This window comes from Condylura cristata, unplaced genomic scaffold (genome assembly GCF_000260355.1).
Source record: "Condylura cristata isolate star-nosed mole 26May11 unplaced genomic scaffold, ConCri1.0 scaffold00001, whole genome shotgun sequence".
NCBI classification, from domain to species: Eukaryota; Metazoa; Chordata; class Mammalia; order Eulipotyphla; family Talpidae; genus Condylura; species Condylura cristata.
In genome coordinates, this window is record NW_004567102.1 from 60,172,140 (window position 1) to 60,197,631 (window position 25,492).

The window sequence follows — 25,492 nt, forward strand, 5'->3', positions numbered from 1 at the left end:
TTTGGGTGATCTTGGGAAGCTCACCTACTGAGCTTCTATATTCTTATTTGGTAACGCAAACAGTTCTAGTATTTGCCCTCAATTATATTCATTGGTGAAAAGTATTAAAGCTTTTATGGGAACTAAGCATCAGAAAGAAAAGTGAATACAAAAACTACATTATTGTGACAAGGAACTATTAATTGCATTTTAAAACAAACAATACTTTTTGTAATTTACATGCACTACAAATCTGGTAAAGATTAAAATGTTTGGACCCTCCCTGGTGGTGCAATGAGTTAGGACGCAGCACTGCAAGCCAACTGCAGCCACTTCAGTTCTATTCCCAGCCCAGGAGGTGACCACATGGTACAGCAGAAGATCTCTCTTGTCTCTCCAGCTGCTTCCCCCAGCAGTGTACTTTGTTGATCTGCCTGTTCTGCTCCCTCTGTCTCATTTGAATCCTATTACCACTCTCGCACCTCTGGCCTGTACCCTAGTTCTGTATGCATAAATAAGTAAATCTTTAAAAAAAACCAGCCATTTAAAAAAATAAAATATTTGATTATACATATAATTCTGCTTATGTATTTCCATACATTTAAATATTTGCATATATACAAATACACACATTTGTACATATGCTTAATAGGCATAATAGAAAATATGATGTGCCATGTGTCTCAGCACCTTGGTCAGGATTGATCTCATGCTACAGTGGTGATAGAGCTGATGCTTCTAGGGAGGACCCTGTATCACTTTTATTTACCTTTTCAGAGTACTTGTGCCTCACATTGACTTTCTTTTCATCCATTTCCTTGAATATCTCTGTGATGACAATTTTGAACTCTAACAGCAAGATCAAATTTCCCTTGTTTTGTGTTTGAATTCTGAAGACTTGTTCTTTCCTTAGGTTGCTATATTCTCTTTTAGTCTCAAGGTGGCATACATTGTATTTTTTTGTCTACTTTGGCGATTTAAATTTTTCTAAACTTTTTAAAGTATCTATAATATTCATTTAGAGATTTGTTTCTTCATTTTTAGCAGGTAGTGCTGTGGTTTTGATACAGGGCACCCCAATGTGAATTGGGTTGCCTGTCTGTGGGTCCTCACCTCCACGCTTAAGATTCAATCGTATTATGGGCACACACAAAAAGGTTCAATAATGGATTTATTTACAAGGAGAAAGGTAAAGGAACAACCCAGGGAAAGAGGAAGAGAGATACAAGTTAACCAGAATGTCCTACCAGTTCTGCTGACTTGGACTCCACCAGCACACTGAAAACTAATCGAGAGCCAAATGACCAGCTGCGAACCACCAGGCCAACAGCCCCCCAGAGTCCACATGTCCGGTTTTATCCTATACTGGCTGCTCAGTTCCGCCCTCACGTCCCAGCCTGCTTCTCTTTGGTATCGATGGGATTAGTAGTTCCAGTATCTGGAGTGGGGGTGGAGTCCATGAAACCTGTGCCTGTTATAATTTTATTATTTTTTAAATATTTTGTTTTCATGTTCTGTGGTTCTAGACTACTAATCTTGCAACTGCTGAGTCAGATCAGTGGAGACAAGTTGGAGCAGTACAATTACTACTGGGAATGTTCTGAAAGGGGGATATGGAACCGCTTACATGTATCCTCTCTAGGGCTCAAAACTTGAATCTCTGTAATCTGTACTCTGTCATTTTGCTCCAAAAAGTCAATACTCATTCCAAAGTGTGGGATATGCTAAGTGACCTAAGTCAGACAGACAAAGACAAATCCTGAATGATTTTACTCATATGTAGAAAATAAACAAAGCGAAGAATGAAAAATTCAAAACAAAGAAGACCTTAGACTGAGTATAAAATGGTAGTTACCAGAGGTGATCTGAGAAGCAGAGAGTGGAAGGAATGGATACAGCAGTCAACTGCATAGTAGTGAATGGACCCTTGGTGATTAGTGTGGTGTGGCAAATACATTATTGGGTATGAAACTGTGTTCTTGAAACTTATACAAAGTCGTAAGCAGATAGTATTGCTCAATTAAAAAAAGAGCAATTAAAAATAAACATGACCTGTTTTTTGAAAATTTGGAGGATCATTTTGACATAAACATTAATAAACTTAAGTAGAGAATTTAAAGAAAGAAGAAAATTAAAAAAAAAAAAATTCTTCTCTGAATATATTTGTATACCCCAAATAGAAGATAGCTGATAATACATAATGCTGATTGGTGAGATAAATAACAAAATTATCAATCAAATTTAAATTTGATTGATAAGCAAACATTTACTTTAAGGTTTTTTTTTAATTTACAGTATTACTCATTTAATCTAGAGATACTTAATCCCCATCATGCACGTGCCTATTAGGCATTGTTCTAATTGCCTATCAATTTTATACTCTAATATATTCAGTAATAAGTAGTGGGGAACACAGAAGAGATTTTTATGATAATCCTGGTTGATTACAGGAGTTGGTGAGGCAGTTCTTATATTAAATATCTTTTTGCAAATGAAAGGGTAAGTAGAATGCTGTGGTAAAACATGTAAGTGCCTTGTAGCTGGGTATATTTCTCTCCAGATAGTTTAATAATATTATCATTCTATTTATTCTAGAAAATTCAGTAATTTACAGTAACATAAGAAATTCTCTTTAAGAATCTCCAATACTTGGGAAAATTGAGATAATGTGCTAGTATTAGTCACAACATGGATATCAACCAACCAGGCTCATTTCCACCGTTTTTACTACCAGATTGTGGTCTAAGTTAAGGATCATTGGTCATATAAAGGAAAGACAAATGTGGATATTTAGAATGCAAACCTTAGCATTTCCCATTATGGTAAGCTCAGTGTGTGATATTAGGTCTGAGCCAAATGCAAGGACTTGTTTCCAAATAGCTTGACCTAAAATAAAGATAATAGAGGAGCTGTTTTCTTTGGTTTCCTTTCACAATTGCTTTGGGTTTTTGTTTGTTTGGATAAAAACACCAAGGATCATTCCACCATTCAGTTAAAACATATTTCTTACAGAATCCTGTTTTTCCCAAATGCAGAAAGCAACCCTATTTAAGTTCGTGCAATAAATCTAAGAAATAATGGAACAATTGTCACCTTTTTGTCCAGTTTATAAAAAATATCTGTGTGAAATCATATTCTAAAGGTAGATTCATTCAGTTCTGCAAAGTGTACTTTTTTTTTATAAGTACCCATTCCCCTCATCATCCTGATGTTTCAACTATGAAGTTACTATTGAATTGTTCATAAATAGTCAAAAATATGGCTTTTTCCTATTTAACCTCAAAAGGATTCATTAATTTCATATCAGATTAAATGGCTTTGCCACCTAAACTTTCCTCTGATTATAGCAGCAGCCTGATAAGATAGTGAGACAATTATTATCATTCTTCGTTTATATGTGAAGAAATAACATCTCAATGAGTTAAGTGAATTTCAATAGAACTGAGTTTTGTGGTACTGACGCTAGTGTTAATTTATTTATTCACTTAAAATCTTATTGATCAGGGCCCTCCCTGGTGGCACAACAGGTTAAAATACAGCATTATGAAGCTATCTGCAGCCACTGCAGCACAAGCTCTATCCCCAGCCATCAAGGTGACTCACATGGCATAGCAGATCTCTCTTGACCCACCCACTGCTCCCTTCTGCAGTGGGTTTAAGTACATCAACCTTTTCTGCTCCCCACTCTATGGCTGGTGAATCCTCTCACCCCTGCACCTCTGACCTGTACCCCAGCTCTGTATGAATAAATAAGTAAATCTTTAAAAAGATCATATTCATCAACACATATTCATTGATTCGTTACTTTGGCCAATGGTATTCAGTTACCTTTCAAGTTGACTAACAATTTATAATTATTGGGATGATTCTAACCTGAAGTTCTGGTATTAATTTTAATTCTTTAGTTTAAAAACGTGACTTACATTGTCACTACATTTTTTTACCAGTTATCAATTTTATACACTTATATTTATAATAATATAAATAGCAATATTTCAATATTGGAGTACAGTAAAATCAATATTTAATAAGAAACATTTAAAGAAAATTTCCCTAATGACCAATGTAGCTTAGAATGTGCTAAAGTCAGACTCTTGATTTCAGTTTATGAGTTGCTTTAAAAATTACTAACCCATCAAATATTAGAAGTCAACAACACTCCTCCATGAATTATACCCTAATATGCTATAATTTGCTGTTTTTTTTCTCCAAATACTTTCCAAATATACATTTAAAAAAAGGTTTTTTTGGCTACAAATATATGCTACAAAATTTATTCCATAACATATAGCAGATGTACATTGATTTTGTTTGTTTGCTGATACTTTCTACTCTGTGAATGAAAAGTAACACAACAGGATATCAGTGAGGTAGTAATGAATTCAGCAGCACCATTGCCTTATACTTCTTGTAGTCAAGAACTTCTTAGACCAATGGTCAGATCCCAGTATCTCAATTTTAATGTCCACACATAAGAAAATTCCTTTTGTATATTTATGCATTTATTCTGCATCATTTATTGAAAAGACCTTCCTTTTACCATTGAATTGCCATGATAGTTAAAGTTTAATTAACAATGTATGAGTCTATTTCTAGACTCACTATGCTCTACTGATTTATTTTTCTACCCTTATGCCTATATAAGGCCTTTTTAGTTGGTGTAGTTTCATGATAGTGACTTGAAGTCAGATCATGTAAATATTTCATCATAGCTTAATTTTTATGATTGTTTTGTCTATTCCAGCACTTTTATACTAACACATTAACTTTAGAATCCTATGGCATTTACTATTAAAATTGAAAAAACTCACTGAGATATTAGATTGTATTGAATTTATAGAGCAATTTGTATACAACTGATATTTTAGCAATATTGAAGGTTCTAATTCATTAACATAGTATATCTCCATATATTTAGTTCTTTATTTCAGTGTTTCCTTGCTATACATAATGCTCTAAAACAATTATTTACATTATAAATACTTCTGTGTATATTACACGTATTGTTATAGATTTATCAGTTATTTGCTGTTTGTATTAGTACTTTGATTTTTGTGCTAGTATTTGTACAAGTACTAGTTGATTTTGTATATTAGTCTTGTATTTTGCAAACTTGCTAACTCAGTTTATTAATTTTGAGGGCTTTGGGGCAGATTCATTAGTATTTTCTAAATAGTTATTTTTGTAAATAAAAATCATTAGGTTTCTCTTCCTTTCACAGGGCTGGGGATGAGACTTTGGCAGTAAGATCCAGCTGAAATTCTGATAGTTAAAATCATAAGAGTTTTTTTTTTTTTTGAAGATTTATTTACTTATTCATACAGAACTGGGGTACAAGTCAGGTGCAGGGATGGTGAGAGGATTCACCAGAGATAGAGTGGGGAGCTGAACAGGCAGATCGATGAAGTACACTACTGAGGGGAGCAGCGGGCAGGTCAGGAGAGGTCTGCCTCGCCATGTGGATCACCTCTGGGACAGGAATTGAACTTGCACTGAAGCAGGTGTGGCCAGCTTGCAGTGCTGCCTTTCAAGCCGTTGCGCCACCAGGGAGGGCCCAAAACCATAAGGGTTTTATCAGTTCAGAGGTTGGCTCCTGGGCAATTAAGCTGCTGGTAAATGCAGTGTCCATGGCAAAGCCAGATGTAGTTTTTCTCTTGGCTCAATGTCTGTTCAGCAGATGCTTCCTGAGGTAGGAGAGAGCGCATCTGACCATGTGCTGACCAAGTCATTTCTCTCTCTCTGCTCTCATCTCACTCCTTATGTAAGTAAATGCTGTTGTTACTGGGTCAAGGTTTATCAGATTGGTCCTGCTTCAGGATCATTCAGTGACCAGCTTTGACTACTTTTAGCAATGGACCAAAATACCCACTGAAACACATCTGGCCATCTATGTATCATGAAGTTTCTCCATTTTTTGTTGCCATCTTTTTATTTTATTTGCTTTTATAAAATGAAATGAATTGAACTGTCACAAATACTTATACTAAAACTTATGGCAAAAACTTTCTAAATATCCCTAACAGTTACAATGGTATAGTTTTAAAAGGATAAAGACTATTATTTCTAGAAGGAAAAGGCATAAAGATATTAGTTATAATGACTAGGATAGACACTTAAGGTAAAAGAAATATTTAAGAATATGTATTAAAGTATCTCTAAGCTAAAACTTTGTAATTATGATTTAAACTACCAGGGAGCAAATTAATCTCAAAAAATTAACTCTCATTATTGAGTGGATTTTCACCTACTTAGTACATTAAGTAAATTTTAAGGCCTGAAGATATTCACTGTGTCATTTACTACTAAAGTTGCAATTTTGAGAGGCTTAGTTTAGGATAAGTAAAGAGGAAATACGTGTTACCACCCATCCTGGCTTTGGAATGTGTCACAGTTATTTCTGGAGTGGAAATCTAAGTCAACCATTACTTATGAACCATTTCACTAAAACCAAATATGATAATAGAATCTTAATCATTTTGAAATTTGCTTGTTCCTACTGAAGTTAGCTCTACTAATTATACATATCTATATTCCAGCTTTCTGTTTTCTCCCTCTTTCACTACTGAGTTTACATCTGGTTTAGCGAAAAACCAGGCTGAAAACATAATTACTGGATTAGTTGACTACCAAGGTTTTCTAGTGAGAGTTCTACCTCAATATCAGGTTTCATAAAAAAGGCAAATTGATAAATACAACATGAACTGCATGCACACATTCATTTGTGAAGGGATTAAATATTTGATAAACTTCTGTGCAGTACAAATACTAGATGATAGATAAAAAGATAGAATTATTAAAACTGTTAAAAATGCCAAACAATTCATTTCTTCTCAAAACATTTATCTGCCATTTGCACAGAAGAGATTCATAAAGTGAAGGATCTAGAAATACTCCTTCAATTGTCTTCACTGATGACTGGTTTATTTTTACCTCACAGGAAAATCATATCTATAGTTATTGCCAGGTTTAAGTCTTAATTTAGGAATCAAAAATTAAGAAGACACTCTGTATAAGAATATTAGACTTGTAGAGAATTGATTCTCAGCCTAGGAAATGTGACACTTCTAAAATACAGAGCTGCAAAATGCAGCTTAAGAGAAAAATATGATTTTTGCCATGGGAAATAAAGAAAGCTATCCATGTAGAAAATATTCACAGTGGCTATTTTTATCTTCTTTTAAGTTGACGATCCTTTTCTGTGAATTTCTGCTATTTCTCCTATCAGATGAAAGATTATTTTAAATGGTCTAACTATCATTTATATAAATATTTTATATTTTTATGTTCCAATAAGCAACAAATCAAGGCTTTTTAGGCATTCTATGCCAAAATTAACACATTAAATTTCTTTATTAGTTGGCCTTAACATTTAATATGTCCTTTCAGTGAGTGAAAATATTAATATTAATCAATTGTTGAATGCTAATAGATCATGAGGTCTCAGAATGACAACCCCAATGGTACTAACTCTGCAAAGCATATGGGCCATCACTTTGATGGCACATAAACCCAATATTCATTCATCCAACAAATATCTTTCAGTTAAAATTGTGTTCTAATTTCCAACTTACTTATTCTTGTTTCTTTCCTGTTACTCTTATTTTGTTTTATTCAGGTTTACTCTTTTGAAATGTGTTGTTACAAAGTAAAAACAAACTGATTTGTGATCATTTAGGCTGTCTTAATTTTTAAGATTCTCTTTCATGTAAACACTGACATCCTCAAAGCTATATTTTGAACTCTGAACAGCACTTCAATATCATGTACCCTTAACATTTGTTTTTGTTTCTCTTGGGGATTTTAACACAATCTCTGAGGCTGGACCAGTTTCCACTTTTCTACATGTACATGTACAATATCTTCAATACAAAGTCAAGTCAGTTAAAAATTAAAAAAATGTTCAGCTGATTTAGAAATTGCTATATCTAATTTAATCTGTTGTTTGGATGACTATATTCTCTTGACAGCCAAATTAGCCATGCATATACAAATTCTAGAAGTCAGAGCTGGCACAGACGTTCCAACTGCCTAGTCAATACCCTGGAGAAGACAAAAATGTAAAAGGTGAAGTAATTCCTTTTATGTATCACTCCTGATAAGTGTCTCTTTCCACAGACTGCCAATAAGGATGTTTAACAGGTCTGTGCAATAACTTTCTTTGCCATTGATTAGCTTTGAAGAAACGGAATGAAGAAATGTCTGGGCGAGGAATCATCACAGGGCCATTTGGCTTGGTTAGCGCTGTTTCTTTATTTCTTTGAATGTTGAATTATACCATATCTATTGCTTCTGACCCATTGCTGTAAATAATAATGGCCCTAAATTGCCTATCAAACCCTGAGTACAACTTCCGTCCAACCACCCACATCTAATTATTTTTTTTTTCTTTTCCTTTCTTGTCAAGTTAATAGTGTCTGTCGATATTTTTAGAGGACAAATCATGTGTGAAGCAAGACAATTTTTAAAGTTCCTGGCACAATAGATGATCAGTCCAAATATTTGTACAATACATGCTGTGCTTCATGGATGACTGCTGATAATTCTGTTGAGGCCAATAGGCAAGGTTTTCCTCCAAGGCACAGACTGGGATTCAAAAATGTTTGATAGAGACAATCAAATTGGAAAGGATGATGGAATTTGCTACAATTAAGCTGAGCACAGCAGTTGAAATGAAACCCAGATATCACTGTTATTGTCCTTTATTATTTGTCTGATCAAGGTTTACTTTAAACAAATAATTCAAACACATTTTATTAGGAAAATGCTTCCTACAGGCTATCAAAATTTAATAAATTATAATCTCTTTGTCATAGTGAACATGTTAAAAGATTTCAACACTGTAAAGTTAAACATTGTGATGTATGTGATTTATGACTAGATGGATGGGGCAAGAAGAGAACAGATACTGGCCCACATCTGTCTTCTGCAGAATATTTTTTCCCAAGTGTTTTAGAAAAAGTTTTGCAGTTACTTTTTTTCTGAATCACTATTATAAAAGCATTACTTAGCAAATGCATCCTAAATGAATACCAGCTGATTACTTTTGAGATATTATCTCTTTATCAGGAACTCAATATTTTGCCTTGGTAACCAATAAATAAATGCCTTTGGGAGGAGCAATATCTCATTCCATCATAAATTTACTTAACCATGTTTTGTCGCCTTGAGAGGTGGGTGATGCATGCACAGTGGGAATGGTGCTTACAGGACCTGAGCTTATCAGTGCACAGCTTTTATACCTTGTGTACGTCAGGCTGAATCCATGATTATGGGCTAATGTGCTCTGAGTAAAAGAATCAAAGAATAGAATTTGAATGAGTGAAATTTAAGAAAATGTTAGCCTATGTTTACCACTTCTATACATGACAAAATATATCCTTAAGCTAAATAGTTTGCCCATTTCTCTCCCAAAATTCCTATGTATTTCTGAAGTTTTTAGGTTGTCTTGATTTCCATTTTGAATTAAGGGCCTATGCCACATAAATATATATATATATTTTTAAGATTTATTTATTTGTATATACAGAACTGGGGTACAGGCCAGAGGGGCAGGGGCAGTGAGAGGCTTCACCAGAGACAGAGTGGGGAACAGAACAGGCAGATCGATGAAGTACACTGCTGAGGGGAGCAGTAGGCGGGTCAGGAGAGGTCTGCCACGCCATGTGGTCACCTCCGGGGCAGGCGGGAATCGAACTCATGCGGAAGTGGCTTAAGTTTCTTAGTGCAGTGCTTTAACCCTCTGCGCCACCAGGGAGGGCCCACATAATTATATTTTAAATACCTTCCTACTTTAATACTAAAAGGTGGCATGTATTTTATGCCAATTATGTGCTAAATACCTTACCACACAACATCTGTTCATTCTAATTCTTTGAAGTGTGTACTTTATTATCCCAGTTGGGTAGATTTGAAAGTTAGGTTCTGGTTAAATAACTTGTTTAAAATCACATAGCAAGTCAGTCACAGATCTGAATTTGAACTACAATAGTTTGATTAGAGATGTTAAAACTGTACTTAGTGAAAGCACCTATACATGTGTGTTAGAAACATAAAATACTAGTTTAGGTACATAATATATACATATCTCTCTTTGACCTGACAGAATTTAACATGTTGCTGAGGGCTGGATACCACCTTGCATTTATAACCATTAGCATGTATCCATATCAATAATAAAATTTAACAATGTATGAGACATAATTGCACGGTATTTGTTAATGAGTGAAAGGAAGGCAACAAATGCTAAGTGGCAAGTATATAGTACAGATCATGCTCATCATTCAAATGTAAATAAAGCACGTAAATATAGCAAACAGAATATGTCAATATAGCAAACAGAATAATAATTCTTCTGCATTATATATGTACAGCCAGTTAATATGTATTCATTACCATCAAAATTGTTTTTAAAAATAGGAAATAATTTCATTTCAATCCTTATTGTATAAAGAAATGAAGTCTTTCCTTAGTTAATAATAACATTAAATTACATTTAAAAATGTCAACATAATAAAAACATTGATATTGCTTAATCCACTAAAATAACACCAAAATTTTTATGCTGTAAGACTCACATCTAACTCAGTATATCTCTAACAGCTGCAAAGGTGATTTTTATAAGTGACATTGTTCATAAACAATATATTCAAGTATCTGCTTATCTTTAACATTCTATGTTCCATGAAAGTGAAGACCATGTTTCATGAGCTTGATTTTCTAATAACAAAAATCTCTATATACTAGGTATATAATGACACTTGTGAATTTGAAATTAAATTATAAGTTACTCAGATTCTGAATTTGAGGAAATAAACTTATTTGTGTTCTGCTCAATACCTTATTTAATGTGTTTACATTTTATACTATACTTGGGAGTTCTCAAAAAGTGTACATATGGCTTATATAGAATTGTCTCCATACCAAAGGAGCAAATCAGATTTTGCTGTACTAAGAATTCTTTTAAGTAATTGACATATCATTTGCATTCACTAAGGGATCACCATCTTTTAGGCTATTAATGTGTGACATCTTTTCAAGGAATGCCCTATGTGCTAAGTGAATATAGTTCTTTAAAAGAAATTTTAAGATCAATCCATCCCTTATTGCATATATAAGTTTAGTGCTAAACTCTTCTGTGTTATATATAGTTACTCATATATACTTAATATGTATTCATTACTATCAAAAACTGCTTTTAACAATAGGAAACAATTTCTGTTTTCAACCCTTATTGTATAAACCTATGAGCTGTTCAGCTGTTTAAATGTGGGTGGACAAAAATTTGACCACTCATTATACCTCATTTCCTTCAATGGAGAGCTGCTTATATGAGAACAATATTAGAATAAAAAATATAGTAACAATAAAGTCACCTTTGAAAAAATGAAGTCAGATGATTATTTTTAAAGATGTAGTGTGTGTATATATATGTGTGCATGTATGTATAGTAAGTTTCAGAAACATTAAGCTTTTTGTAACAAAATTTGTACTTTAAAAATTTCTATTACAGGGCCCTCCCCGGTGGCGCAGCGGGTTAAAGCACAGCACTGAGAATCTAAAGCCGCTTCCGCATGAGTTCGATTCCCGCCTGCCCCGGAAGGGACCACATGGCTTGGCAGACCTCTCCTGACCCGCCCGCTGCTCCCCTCAGCAGTGTGCTTCGTCGATCTGCCTGTTCTGCTCCCCGCTCTGTCTCTGGTGAAGCCTCTCACCATCCCTGCACCTCTGGCCTGTACCCCAGTTCTGTATGCACAAATAAATAAATCTTTAAAAAAATTTTCTATTACAGATGTTTTATATCAGTTTTTCTAAAATATTGCTAATTATTTTATGTTCCCACCCAAATATTTCATTCTTATTTATATTATAAGGTTCAAATATCTTAACCTGGTATTAAAAGTGAAACCTATTTAAGCTTAAGTTCACAGCCTTATCTTTTGATGTTTTCATAAAAGAAACTTCTATGCATGACATACTCTTTGACTTTCTTCCAAGTATTTTTTTTTTTTAACTGCTTGCAAACATTTGCTCTTTCTGTTTGGATTATTATAGCTCATAGTCACCTTTCTCACCATTCTTAGAATGCATAGAACTTATTATCTATATTTATTTACTAGTCAAACATTTCCCTGCTAAAAAGGCTGCAATTAACAGTATTGCCTTAAAAGATAAGAGACCACAACTGCAATGTTTACTTCTAGTTTGCCAATAAGGAACTCAGTAAGCCTGACAAGCCTTTCTTTTTTTTTGGTGTGGATTTCATAGACATCTAGGTAAATATCTTAAGTATGTATTTTTAAAAACTTAATCCAATATAAGATCCTGTGTTCTATGAAATCATGGAGTACTCTGATTTACTAATTAGTAATTATTACTTTGTTTCCATTAGATAACAAACATTGAAAAGAATTTTAGCAAATACTATTGGCTGATGAAAAAAATCACTTTCATTTATGAATGATGGAGAGGTGTTTTAGTCTTTACTTCAATCATGAAATTCCATGCATGGGCATGTTTTATAAAAAAAATCAATATTTATTAATCTATATACTTGGATGTTAATTATTACATTTTAATAGTAAAATTTTTTCTTATAAACACTCTAGTAGTGTGTGTGTGTGGGGGAAGTGTCCCCATCAATAAGTCAAATAGAACTGTTTCATTCAAACAATTATGAATAAGTGCACTAGAGTTATATAAGATGAATTTTGAAAAATTCCATGACATTCAATTGAGTGATAAAAGTGCAAAAAATTTTGAAAGAACTGAATTTATAAAAGGCAATCATAAATAGAATTTTTTGCCTACACTTGCTTTTACAAAGTAATTAATAGTTCTCTAGAACGTCTGTTGTTGTATAAAATCTAGGCAAGCTCATAGTTTATTGATTAGAATACATTTCCATCATTTCAGCTTGAAAAGACTCATCTTGGTAATTGTCCAGTCAGTGTAATTTCACTCAAAGTTCAAATTCTCTTCTGTCCAGATTTGGTTTGTTGCTGAAGAGAAAACTATCTGATCTGCTGTTGGTTCTACCTTTCTTCCACAACTGATTAACCATGCTTCTGATTCTAACAGTATTAGAGTGAACGAAGATGGGTGGTAAGAATAAAAGATCAGGAAAGATTTTATATGATTACTTTATCCTGAGTGGACATTTTTAGTTTTTATTGATGCTTAAAGCTGATTCTACTTCTAATGGATAGTTTGTGGGTTCTCTGGAAAACTTCCTTTAGACATATTTCTGCAAATCACTTGATGAGCCGATAAAGCTATTTTGTCTGACAGTTTCCAACTTCGTTTTAGTAACTGGGCATCTACTGGTGAATTTCGGTTTCCCTTTGTTTGGGGCCTTTTCACCTCTCTCAATAGCCCTTTTGGGCAGGATCTTGGCAATTTGACAACATCTTCTTTGTGGCTGTATCTTATATGCAGAAAAGACCCACCTTTGGTTTTCTGTTGATAAACCACAGTTAATAAACCACAATTAATTCTCAGTAATAGCCCTTTACTCTGCCAGTCCTAGTCTCTTTCAGCAATTCACATGTCTTTTAGCACTGTTGGCACTGTGTCCACTTAAAAAAATCACTCTAGATGGTTTCTCTGAACTTCCTCTCATTAGGCATGAGGTGATAAGTAAGTTTTAACACCCAATGTCCAATGGAAGAAATGACTGGCACTTTTAACAGATTGATAGCTCTCGCCAAAGAAATCCTATTTTTAATCTCCAGTTTCTGACCTGTTCAATAGTGACTATTTAATACTTTGAAGAGAGTGAGATATAGTCTTAAATTTGGCTTTCAAACCTCTACTTCTCACATCCTGTCTAGATGATGTACTAGTTAAGTCACCTTTAATGTGTCAGATATAATTTCATTTATATGTATATTCATTATTTATTACTACATAACAATATTCACACAGATTTTATGGATTCAGTATCACATATTATCTCATGGTTTCTGTGAGTCAAGTTTGGACATGACCTTCTTTAGAGTGTCATAAGGATATAGTGAAGGTATAAGCTGAATTGCGTAGCAGCTTGCCTAGGAAAGGATTGCTTAGCAAGGTGATATGCTTGCTGCCAGCATTCATGTCCCTGTGAGTTGTTGGATAGTCACATACTTTGCTAGCCTAAGTACCTTACCTCTTGGGTTATTCTGATATGGTCACTTTCCTTTTCAAAACTAGTACTGAGAAGAGATAGTATTTTAGCAAGCTAGACACTCCAGTTTGTGTAAATAATCACATGCTTGTAATTCTGTTAATTCTACAGATCTTTGATGTACTCATATTAAAAGAAAATCATATATTCCCCCTCTACTCATGATTAGGGAGATTCACAATGGTGAGGATATCAGGAGCTAGGGTGAATGTCTGCCACACAGATTCACAATTTAAAGGCTCAGATATCTGTATGTATGTCTATGAGGATAACAAGACTATGGAGATAACATGGACAGAGACTAGGTTTAGATATGAGTCAACTTGAAGGGATATGATGGGATTTGATCAAATAAACAATAGAAGGAAAGAGAATACAAAAAGATGAAAATGAGAAAAAATATATTCATTAAAAGATAAGCATACATATGATCATATTAATTTCTATAAAGTACATATGTGAAGCCTATATAGAAATAATATGTTTAAGTTAAAAAACACTTTTATAAGGAAAAAAGATCTTGCTTTTTTTATAAGAGGTTTCTTTTAAATGTAGTGTATAGAGCTGAAGTGTTTTCTTTTTGGGAAAAAATGATAAAAGTAACAGCAGTAGAAACAGAGACTTTAGCATTGGAATAGCAGCTATTGACTACTTTTAGTATATTAAACTATTCCATGCACTTATGTAACAATCAACTATTCTTTTCAATTAACCACAGTTATACACATACACATACACAATGTACATGAGGTGGGCAGTTTTGCTTTAAATTAAATTTGCTGCACATGAGAATGGAGTATAGTTAAGTGATTGTCAAGTGATTAAAAACTGTCCAAGGAATTCTGTTTTGCAACATCTAAGCAAAAACACCAAATGGAAATAATCAACTGATTCCAAATAATTCAGAATAACCAATAAATCTCAATATTTGGAAGACAATAACTACACAACTGATAATCTGGAATTTTTGACAAATAAAACATGGGCTCATTGTTTTTTTTTTTTTTTTAAAGATTTATTTATTTATTTGTACAGAACTGGGGTACAGGCCAGAGATGCGGAGGGTGAGAGGATTCACCAAAGACAGAGCAGGGAGCAGAACAGGCAGATCGACGAAGTACACTGCTGAGGGGAGCAGCGGGCGGGTCAGGAGAGCTCTGCCACGCCATGTGGTCACCTCCCGGGCAGGCGGGAATTAAACTCATGCAGAAGTGGCTTTAGCTTTTAGTGCAGTGCTTTAACCCGCTGTGCCACCAGGGAGGGCCAGGCTCGTTGTTTTGTAATGAACTCAGAAAATGATAGAAAATTTTGATAGGAAAAAATTAAGACAAAAAGAGGGGGAAAAAAGACCCTACACTCAAAATAACCCAAGATGTGGATAGGTATATTCAATCTTTTGTCAGTTTTTCACATCGTCTATGTGATTTACAAACATTTTCCTATTTCCCTTTCTTTTTCTTTATCACATAGTTCACTTGATTTCTTTCTCCATTTATCCCTCTTAATCTAATCTAGATCCTTATTCTTCCCCTTTTAATCCAATGTGTATTCTCTTCTGTGATGAGAATTAATCATTTTTCAGTTTTTCCTCTTACAAAGGACATATCTCCATAACTACACTTACATTAATATCATAATCATTTATTATCTGTAACCCCCATAATTAATTATTATCTATAGCAAAGTTCCCCTTTGTCTTGTTACCACCAGTTTCATGAACTGTGTATGGCATATTGACAATGTGATGAATGAATTACTCTTTCATTTATTTTTACATATTTTCCTTCCTTCATCACTAACTTATATTCTATATCTTCTTTTTGCCACTTTCTGTTCTATAAGACCTAAACTTTTTATAGCTTGGAAGAATCTTAGAAATGAAGCATTCAGCATTTCTCAAGGGGCAATCTATGAAATGTTTAAACTCCTAGAGTCTCATTAAAAAATATATTACTTAGTGCCAATGCACATTTACAGAAGCAGAATTGCATGGATAGTATTAAGAAGTTACCTTGTTAACTAGCTCCTGCATTATTCTTTTGAAAATTAATGCTCCATATTTATAGTGGAACAATCATTCAATTTAGAAATTAAGAAAAAGGAATCAAATTGAAATCCTTAGGATTTCAATTAGGGGGCTAACTTGATAGATCTGAGATTAACAAAAGTTAACACATTTATTAATTTGTATGTTGTATGGACACCAATGTTCATAATTTTTGGCTCTGAATAAACATCCAACAGAGTGTGTTACATTGCTTAGGCTAGTACCAAGAAAGAAGCTGACTTGTGCTTTGACTGTAGACATGGGAAGCTGAGCTATTTGCTTTTGGGTATGGGCTAAATGGGAAATATTTATGGACCTTCAGTAACTATTACTGGACTTAAGAAAAATAAATTCATTTTATGTGATGAGAGTCTATTATTTAGTCAAATATAATTTTCACAGTTGTATGAGAACTTTCTATGGTTTTTCTTGGACTTACATGTATGCATATGTGTGACTGGAAGCAGGGTAAGTTTGAAGTGCTATTATATTACACAGTGAAGTTGTGTGTTTCTCTTAATCGTGCTGTCTTGTTAATTAATTTTGAAAGGACATCAGTGAATTTCTCCTTCTAGCTTAAGCATGTCTACCAGCTTAGAGAGCCTAAATGTAGCAGAATGAATTCTGCATATGAACTGTGATATCTATGTTTAATGTCACATGTTTCTTTCTCCTTTGCCTGTCTTTAATTTCTCTCCTCCTTTCTTCTCTCTCCCTCTTCCTTTATTTTCTCTCTGACACACATATACACAATTAAGGAGTGAAAGGAACAAATTAATATCATTCTCAAATTGTTAACAAAACTCAGATGTGTTTCTAATTTAAGACCAAATTACAGTTCCATTTTTAGTTTTTCCATACACAGCTGCATACCATGTTATTCACAATATTTTCTTTGCCAAAGATACTGTTAAACACTGATTTTATTTTATTTTATTTATTTATTTTTTAAAATCTGAGACCAATATACATTTTCCTTGAATATCGTCTTAGAGATTACAAATAGTCCTTTCCTTATTCTTCGTAAGAATTCCAAAGTGCTGTCTTAAAGATGTTACTACTTATATGTATAAATAGAACTGAAAACTGAAATACACTTTTCCCCGTGATAAGTGCCAGACCAAGTGTAAGTCAATGTGGACTAGCCTTCAAATGCATGTGTTTAACCTCTCTGCTGAACACGTTCACCTGAATACATTTACCTGAACACTGCCTGCTGCCCACCACTACTATCTGGTACTATCTAAGCATTTTTAAAGATGGTTATACAGAGGCATATGTATATGCCTCTGTATAACCATCTTTAAAAATGCTTAGAATCATAGAACTTGAGGAAAAATTGAACAATATCCTACTCCTCAATCATTTTTACCACAGAAATGAGACTTATGTAGTTGAGTGACTTTTCTTTGTTTAAAAAATATGTTCTGGTGAAGGGGTTCAATGCTCATGATGTCTCATTCTTCTCTCTCTGATTTCTTACAGAATTCTTTTTTGCCTATCATACTTTTGGTTGCTCCAAATTGCTATTTATAGCATGGTGGTTTTGATATAAATTATTCAAATTTGAACTAGAAAGACAAGATATTTTAAATGGAAATTTGATGCTTGTTAAACATTATCATAAAGGTAATCTGGAAGAGAAATTTAAAGTTTGTTCCTAAATGGCAGTTTGGACAAAAACACCCTAATAAAACCTGTGGCTTAACTTGGAGGTTGAGGTGATAAAATAAATTTCTATAAGCCCATTGGAATAAACTACTTCTCTTTATATTTTTTTCTCATCCTTTGTATACCAATTTTTAGGTTGCTTGATGATTAATGAGAAAAAGATTTCAAGCTTTATGTGATATCATCTCCATCTTGAAAATACTGAAAAACACTTAGGAAAAGTTTGAAAATTTTTGTGAATGTGTAAATACAAACAAGTTCTAAATCTACCTATCAACTCTCTACAAGGCAGTCCCCAACCAGAGCTGTAGCGATGGCCAAATGAAATAGTATTTTTAGGTCAAGCCCATTGTAAGTATTCAGCATGAGTTTGCTGTTGTAAAAAATATTATTGGAGACTTAAATTTTTAAACTAAAAACATGGATATAGAGTAGTGATCTCAAGGAAATTTTAAGGACACTTTGGAGATAGTTTTTAGGAATCTTTTGAGTGATGGCAAGAATGTAATTAGGAACATGAGTCACATGACTCCACTTTTGTATTCACTAGGCCAGAATACAGGGTGTGTGTTTATACTTAAGAGTTATTTACATTTACCGACCTCTTAAGACAAAGGATTCTAAACTAAATGAAGCAATAAACAAAATGAACAAACAAACGAATAATGAAAGCACTATTCATCCTTTGAGGAAAAGAACCTAAATCCAAGGAGCATATTTGTTTTTAATGGTGGATTAAAGCAATACAGGGGTCGACTTGTACAATGTTACTGCACCCATCACATGTAGATGTGTAGAGAGACATGATTCTAACCACCAAATATTTGAATAATTTTTCAGGATGCTTCCAATAGCTCCATAAATGATATATACTATGCCCAAATTCCACTGCAGTGGGATAAAAGAGGGTAATAACACAGGAAGTTTTTGATTAGTTTAATAGAAAGAACCATGTTTTTCAAACAAAAGCTGAGCCACTCAAATTTTCCATCCCTTTTTACTGTCTTTGCTGAAAATAGATATTAGAGACAGAAAGAAGTAAATGGACTTTGAGGAGCAGAGTAAAAACAGCAAAACACTTTTACATAGAAATCAAATAGCACTAAAATTGCAAAATAGTACCCAACTTGGCTAACTCTAAAACAAATGTGTTTTGAATTTGGCCCTGCAAGATTTCTGTGGTATGATCCACAAAGAAAGACTGAGTAAAGAACCATCTCAATTTGAATCCTTCTCAATGGCAACTACAATTAGTGGTGCCTCAGTTAGATCTGAGGGGAAAATGAAGGCTATTTTTCTTCAAGAGAGATATTAAGGCAGGAGTTTAAGCAGGTGTACAAAGGATTTTGGATTAGTAAAAATGTAATGATCTTTCTTTGAAGTCAAATAACAGCAACCATCTGGGTTGCCTAATACTGTGGGTATTTATCTTAAATATACAGATTAAGCAATTTTTCTTGAGGTGGAGTGAGCAGGGGTAACGGAGGACAACCCTGTCTTGTCTAGAATAAGTACTTGTGTTTTGAACAGTGCTGGAATCAACACCCTCATTTTTGGAGATGCTTCTTGGCAGACCAGCAGTGCCATATTTGAAAGCATATTTATTAGCCAATAAGACATGTGTACAAGCTTGTACTTATAAGGCTGAGACTGAGGGTTCATTAAATAATTATTACTATTGCTGAACATTTTGATGTCCCTGGAGATGACAAAGGCATTTTGATTATATATAATAAAGAAATAGCATTTTGCATTATGGATTTACATAAGGAAGAAAACCCAAGCATAAGATGAAGTTCAACTTTTTCCACACTGATATGCACAGCCACACTCCTGAGACAACATGCATATGCCCCAGGGATCTGTTGTGTTGTTCTCTCCCCAAAATGCCTTTCATCACAGGAATAGGCCACATCTTCACAGTAGGGGCTGCTTTAGAAGTTGCTCTGTAAAGTGGTGTTTTTCTTATAAATAGTGAATTAAATTTTCATGCATTTATATGCTTATTCTACTTTACCTTGTTTTTCTATCTTTTCTATGAAAAATTTCTTTCTTCCCAAACACATAGTAGCTAGAAAATCCTTGAGGATACACATAACTAAATTGTACTCTCCTCTTTGACAAGAGTGTGCAGGAATGGGCTGATAGGTTTTGTTAAGCTTCTTAAAGGAATAGGGATGTGTCATAACAGTGAAATAGAAAATAATATATAAAAATGTAATTTAAGGTGATGGTAAGTGGTATAATGAATATGAGTCAGGTAAAAAGATGGACGATTATGAGCAGAGGAAGTGGTGTTTTACATGAGGTATTTGGAAGATACTCACTTAGGAGGTGAAAATTGAAAGCATTTAGGTAAAAGCATACCACATGGATGTAATAATAAGAAGCAACAAATATAATTCATAATCTTATTTTTTTACAAGATTAACAAGACAGAAATAATTTTTTACAAGATGATACGACTTCATTTATGTTTTAGGTAGATCATTCTGTCTGTAATAAGACATGGGTTATAAAAACAAAGATTTTTGAAGATTAAGCTGCTCTCCTCAGAAGTGTATTTCTATAGATACGTGTATTCTTCTCCTCACTCTGTCTTTGGTGAATCCTCTCACTCCCTGTATTTCTGACCTACACTCCATCTTCTACACAAAAAAATAATAAAAGTAAGCAAATAAACAGCAAAAAATATTGTAAGAGGAAAGGCTAATGATATAAAAACAAAATCTACAAAGAGATCAAGTATGATGAAAATAGAATCTTAATTATTAGATTTGGTAAAATTTAGTTCATTGGTACTGACAAAGGCAAAAGATAAAAGTCATACTGCATGAACTACAGAGAGAAATAGTAAGAGAGGAAGAAAATATACAGACAACTATTTTGAAGAATTATTCTCTATAGTAGATCTGAGGGATGGGATAGGAGTTATACAAAGATTGAGAATATGCATATCTAGTTATAGTACATGTGTATTTGGGAATATGACATGTGTATGGAATACAAAAAAGGGAATTTGATGATATACAGTATAAAACAGATTATTACACAAACAAGGATCTTGATTAGGTTAGAGGAGAAGGACTGTTGTGCCTAAAAGGAAGGGTTTGCCGTCCTAATAACATCCAAAGAATAGGAGTACAGGCAGGGACTACAATCATAGATGTGTAGATAGATTTGAAAAAAAAAACAGATTTTTGTTTTGTTAGTTTCATTTTAGCAGTTATATCACAAGTGAAATAAGAAGGTATTAGATGATCGAATAGAAAGGAAATCATTTAAGTTTATTTTGGATAATGGAAAATAAATTTTGCCAAGGAAGTATAGTATAATTTCTAGGAAATGTTTAATGCTCTCAAGTAATTTGGGGTCATATAACCAAAGCGAAATCTCAGCATCATTGTATGTCTTTTTCTAACCATGTTAAAACTTCTCTGTAATTGATGAATAGGATGCAATTTGACTTGGGGATTTCCAAGAAGTTCTAGTTGAAAGGCAAGCTAGGACAAGAAAATGGAAAGTATATATAAAAGAGGGAGATCGGTGAAAAAGCATGAAATCTGTGTTGAGTTTGGGCAAAGTGAGGGCACAAGAGGGATGTTGGTGAACTTAATACGTAAGAGTCCCTGTGGAGTTAAATAATTATTGAATTGGGATATGTAAAATAACTCAACAGAAAGAATAATATGTAGTAATCAGAAGTTGATTGGAAATAATGTTTCAGAGATTATGTGGCAAGGTCTAAGGTAAAAGTAAACAGTCCTTGGGCAAGTTGAGATGAAGGGAAAAGCAGTTTGGAAGGGAGGTTAAAGAACTGAGAGGCAGGGAAATCAGTCTGTTTCTATAAGGGTCATGGATTTTCCAGAAATGGTGTTGGTGATTGTAGCTGGGGAGGAAAAAGTAAGCTTCATATTCAGGTTTTCAGTGAATAAGGGAAAATAAGCTGGATATTATTTAGTATGGCACTCAGTAATTAAACTTTATAGTATGAAACTTAGGGGAATAAGAGTATGTGGAAGAAAAAAAGGAGGGCAATGGTCTGTAAATTTATTTTCAGTAGAAAGGGCTAATTTTAAACCTAAGTTTGTCTTCCTGCAGAGTCTGTGCTTCTTCCACTTCTACACATCATTTTCTTATTCAATCTATCTAGAATAAAACTATAATGTAATAGAAGCTAAACAATACACTAAGATAAAGCACTCAAAGACATGAATAGCTCCATTTTAATATGTTACAAGAAGTCTATATTTGAATTTTCACTGAACACTTAAGATATACAAGTAATGTGGGAAACAAAAAATAATGAGAAAGCTCAGTCTTTAATAATAGTTCAACAATACACATAAATGCATATAACACTACAGCCATATAATATGTCAGTTTTTTCAGAACTAAGTAGGTATTAGAAATAATAAGCACAAACTAACACGGACTGGGACAGAAATTCCCATGGGCTGGAGACGCTGAAAGGGGCCCTGGTAGAAGGTTTTATTCTACTGGACTGTGGAGGCCAGAGACAGCCCAGAATTACAGGAGTGAGGAGAGCCTCATAGACAAAAGCAAAAATTGAAAACAATGGCAGAAATGCCGAGAAGCACTCTTGTGCAAAGGAAAACACATAACGTCCTCAGCTATATTCAAGTTCATGATGGCTATGTGGGGAGTTTATAAGTGAGAGAAACAGAGCATCAGACTGAAATAAAGAATTGAGATCATAACAATGAGGAATCTTGAATGCAAGAACAGAGATTCAGACATGTCTGAAGGATTTTGAATGCTAAGCTGAGGAAAAAGAAATTCCACTTAAGAACTCAGAATGCATTTTTAACTATAGGAGAGCATAAAATGAAATATTTATTGTATAAACTGTCTTTTTTCACTTCTTGGACTAACCGCTAATAGTTTATCCAAGGATCTTCCAAGTGAATTGCTGCCATCCTATCTCTTTCCAAGTCACATCTCAGCATCTCTTTAATTCACTTCCTCCCAATTTCTATACACATCTGGTCCAGCACTACCTCTGCATGTGTTTTGTTAAGCTGCTGCTCTGCCTGCAAGGCCCTCATTCCTCAGTTTCATGACCCAAATTTTGCTTCCTTGGAGACTTTGCTAGAGGCCCCTGTTCTTCTAGATGCCTTCCCAGACTAACTTCCCTCTGATGAGATCAGCTTCAGGCTTTGTGTTGCTTGGCACTTGTGGAATATTAGTAGGTATGCTATTTTGGCTTTTCTCATATTGTCTGTTTGCTGTCTGTTTGTTACCTTTCTCTTTCTTGGGGGTCAGTGACCTTGTTTTCAGTCCCTTAGTTTTTCAGTGTAATTAGCATAATGCTTTGAAAAATAGAAGAATACAAACATCCTGCAGTTCAGCTTTGTTTCTCTGTGCTAAATTATCTTTGGTTTGAGGGCAACTGATAATAGCTAACAATAGTGTATCAAATTGAGCTATCATTTATAATGTTTTGGATCTGATTGTAAAATAAGATTTAAAAAATGTTTCTACATCTAAAATTTCATTGTGGTTTGGCAAAAATATATATTTTTTTGTTATGAATCCTATCTTAATTGGAAAATCTAATGGAAACTTCAGTGAGTCTTATCTGGAGACAGTCGTAAACTCTTAAAATGTATTTTCTATCTCCAGTTCAAGGCAAACAAAAAAATATGCATTCTTTCTTTTATATTTGTTAACCATGTTGGAAAGAAGATACTCACCAATCATAGGTGTTTTAAGGATCAATTTCCCTGATAGCTCATTTAATTAATGAAAGCATTCTGTAGAATGTGGAACCCCAATGCCCTAACCTCTGCTTTCAAGTGCAACTTTCATCTTATAAAACTCCAATCATTGTACAATATTTAGATTAATACTCTAGCTGATTTACATGTGCTCAGTCTCACCACTATATATACAGTTCCCTTTTCTTCCTTACTTCTTTTCACTTGTCAGGTTTACTAACAAGTTCATGGAAAAGTTTCAATTTTTTTAAAAGTATAGTAGAGAAGAAATCTATATTTAATGTTACCTTGATTACATGATTACTTAAAACTAGTATTCATGTATATAGATATGTATATATATATATATGAACTTTTGCACTTATTAACCAAATAGAATACTTTTATTTCATTATGTATGAAATTGTTTTCTATTTTATTTTGAGTGTTAGCATCAAGAAGGGTCTATTATATCATTTCTTAACTTTAATCATCTAAGAGAAACCAAGAGATTTATGTAAAGCGATGCAGCTAATTAGTTTTGGAGCTGAAACTGGCACATGGAGACACACAAGCACACACATGTGGACCCTGGTAGAACTTTTACTAACATGGGTCAGTATGGTCTATGGGATTACAAGATGTTTATGACACATCTGGCCTTTCAAATTATAGGCCTGGGAAAGATAAAACAAAATAATTAATCACAATGAAAACTGCTACTGAAAATAACTGATATGGGAGGTCAAAAGAAAAGCTCTAGATTGTTTGAAGACTAGGATTAGTTTTCTCTTAACAAGTTGAAGAGAAAGTAGCATGAGATGATGAGGAACAGGTAATGTCAAACTTATTTTGTCAGTCCTGTGTACCATGCTGCAGGTTCTATAGACTTTGTAGCTGGACACAACGGGGAACCACTGAACAACTGTTTTTCAAATTTATTTCTTGAGGTTCAAATTATGTTTATCAGTTTACATCAGTGTATCTGCCTTGGGGCTATAGGTTTTAGCCTCTACAAATATTTGTCTTCACACATGCCCACTGCCAGTGTCCCAATGATCTAGCATGAGCTTTTTAAAATGACAAATTCATATGATTAGATCAACGTGTCAGCAAGATTAATTGTGACTGTAATAGTATGATAGAGAGGGAAGTGGGTGTGGAAATAATTCTTGTGCGTATATTCACATGTACAAATTCATATTTATATTTACACGCAAACATTTAACTAGGTCTTACTGAGCATGTTATATGTTAAGAATTGTTCTAAATGATTCACCAATATTGATGCATTCATTCTATATAAGAATTCTATAATGTAGATTCTCTTATTATTCCTACTTTATAATTATATAAACTGAGGCAGAGATTGCTGAACAGTTTAACTAAGGTCACAAAACTAGTAAGTGGTAGAGCTGAACTTAGAATTCAAATGGCCGAACTTCAGAATACTTATTTTATTCAAAGACTATAAAAATATTTGTTTCTATGTTAATATTTAGGTTAAGCATTGTTCTGTCTCTAATACTTTGTTTGAAAACTATTGTATGAAAAAAATGCAATGATTACACAAACTGAACAGGAGTGTGTTAGATGAATATTCAGTAGATTAGTGAAGCAAGGATGCTCAGTTCATAGAATCTACAGTGCTATATGGATCTTTGACTCCATATTCCAAATTCACAACTTTGACTCTGACCAACAAATATCTACCTGCATGCACCACTTTTATTTCATTTCTATAAAAAATGATGAGAACTGGCCCCTCCCTGGTGACACAGTAGGTTAAAGCACATCACTAAGAAGCTAAAGCTCTTTCAGCATGACTTCTATCTCCACCCCACAAGTGATCCACATTGTGCAACAGACCTCTCCTGACAAGCTGGCTTCTCTCCTTAACAGTGTACTTCG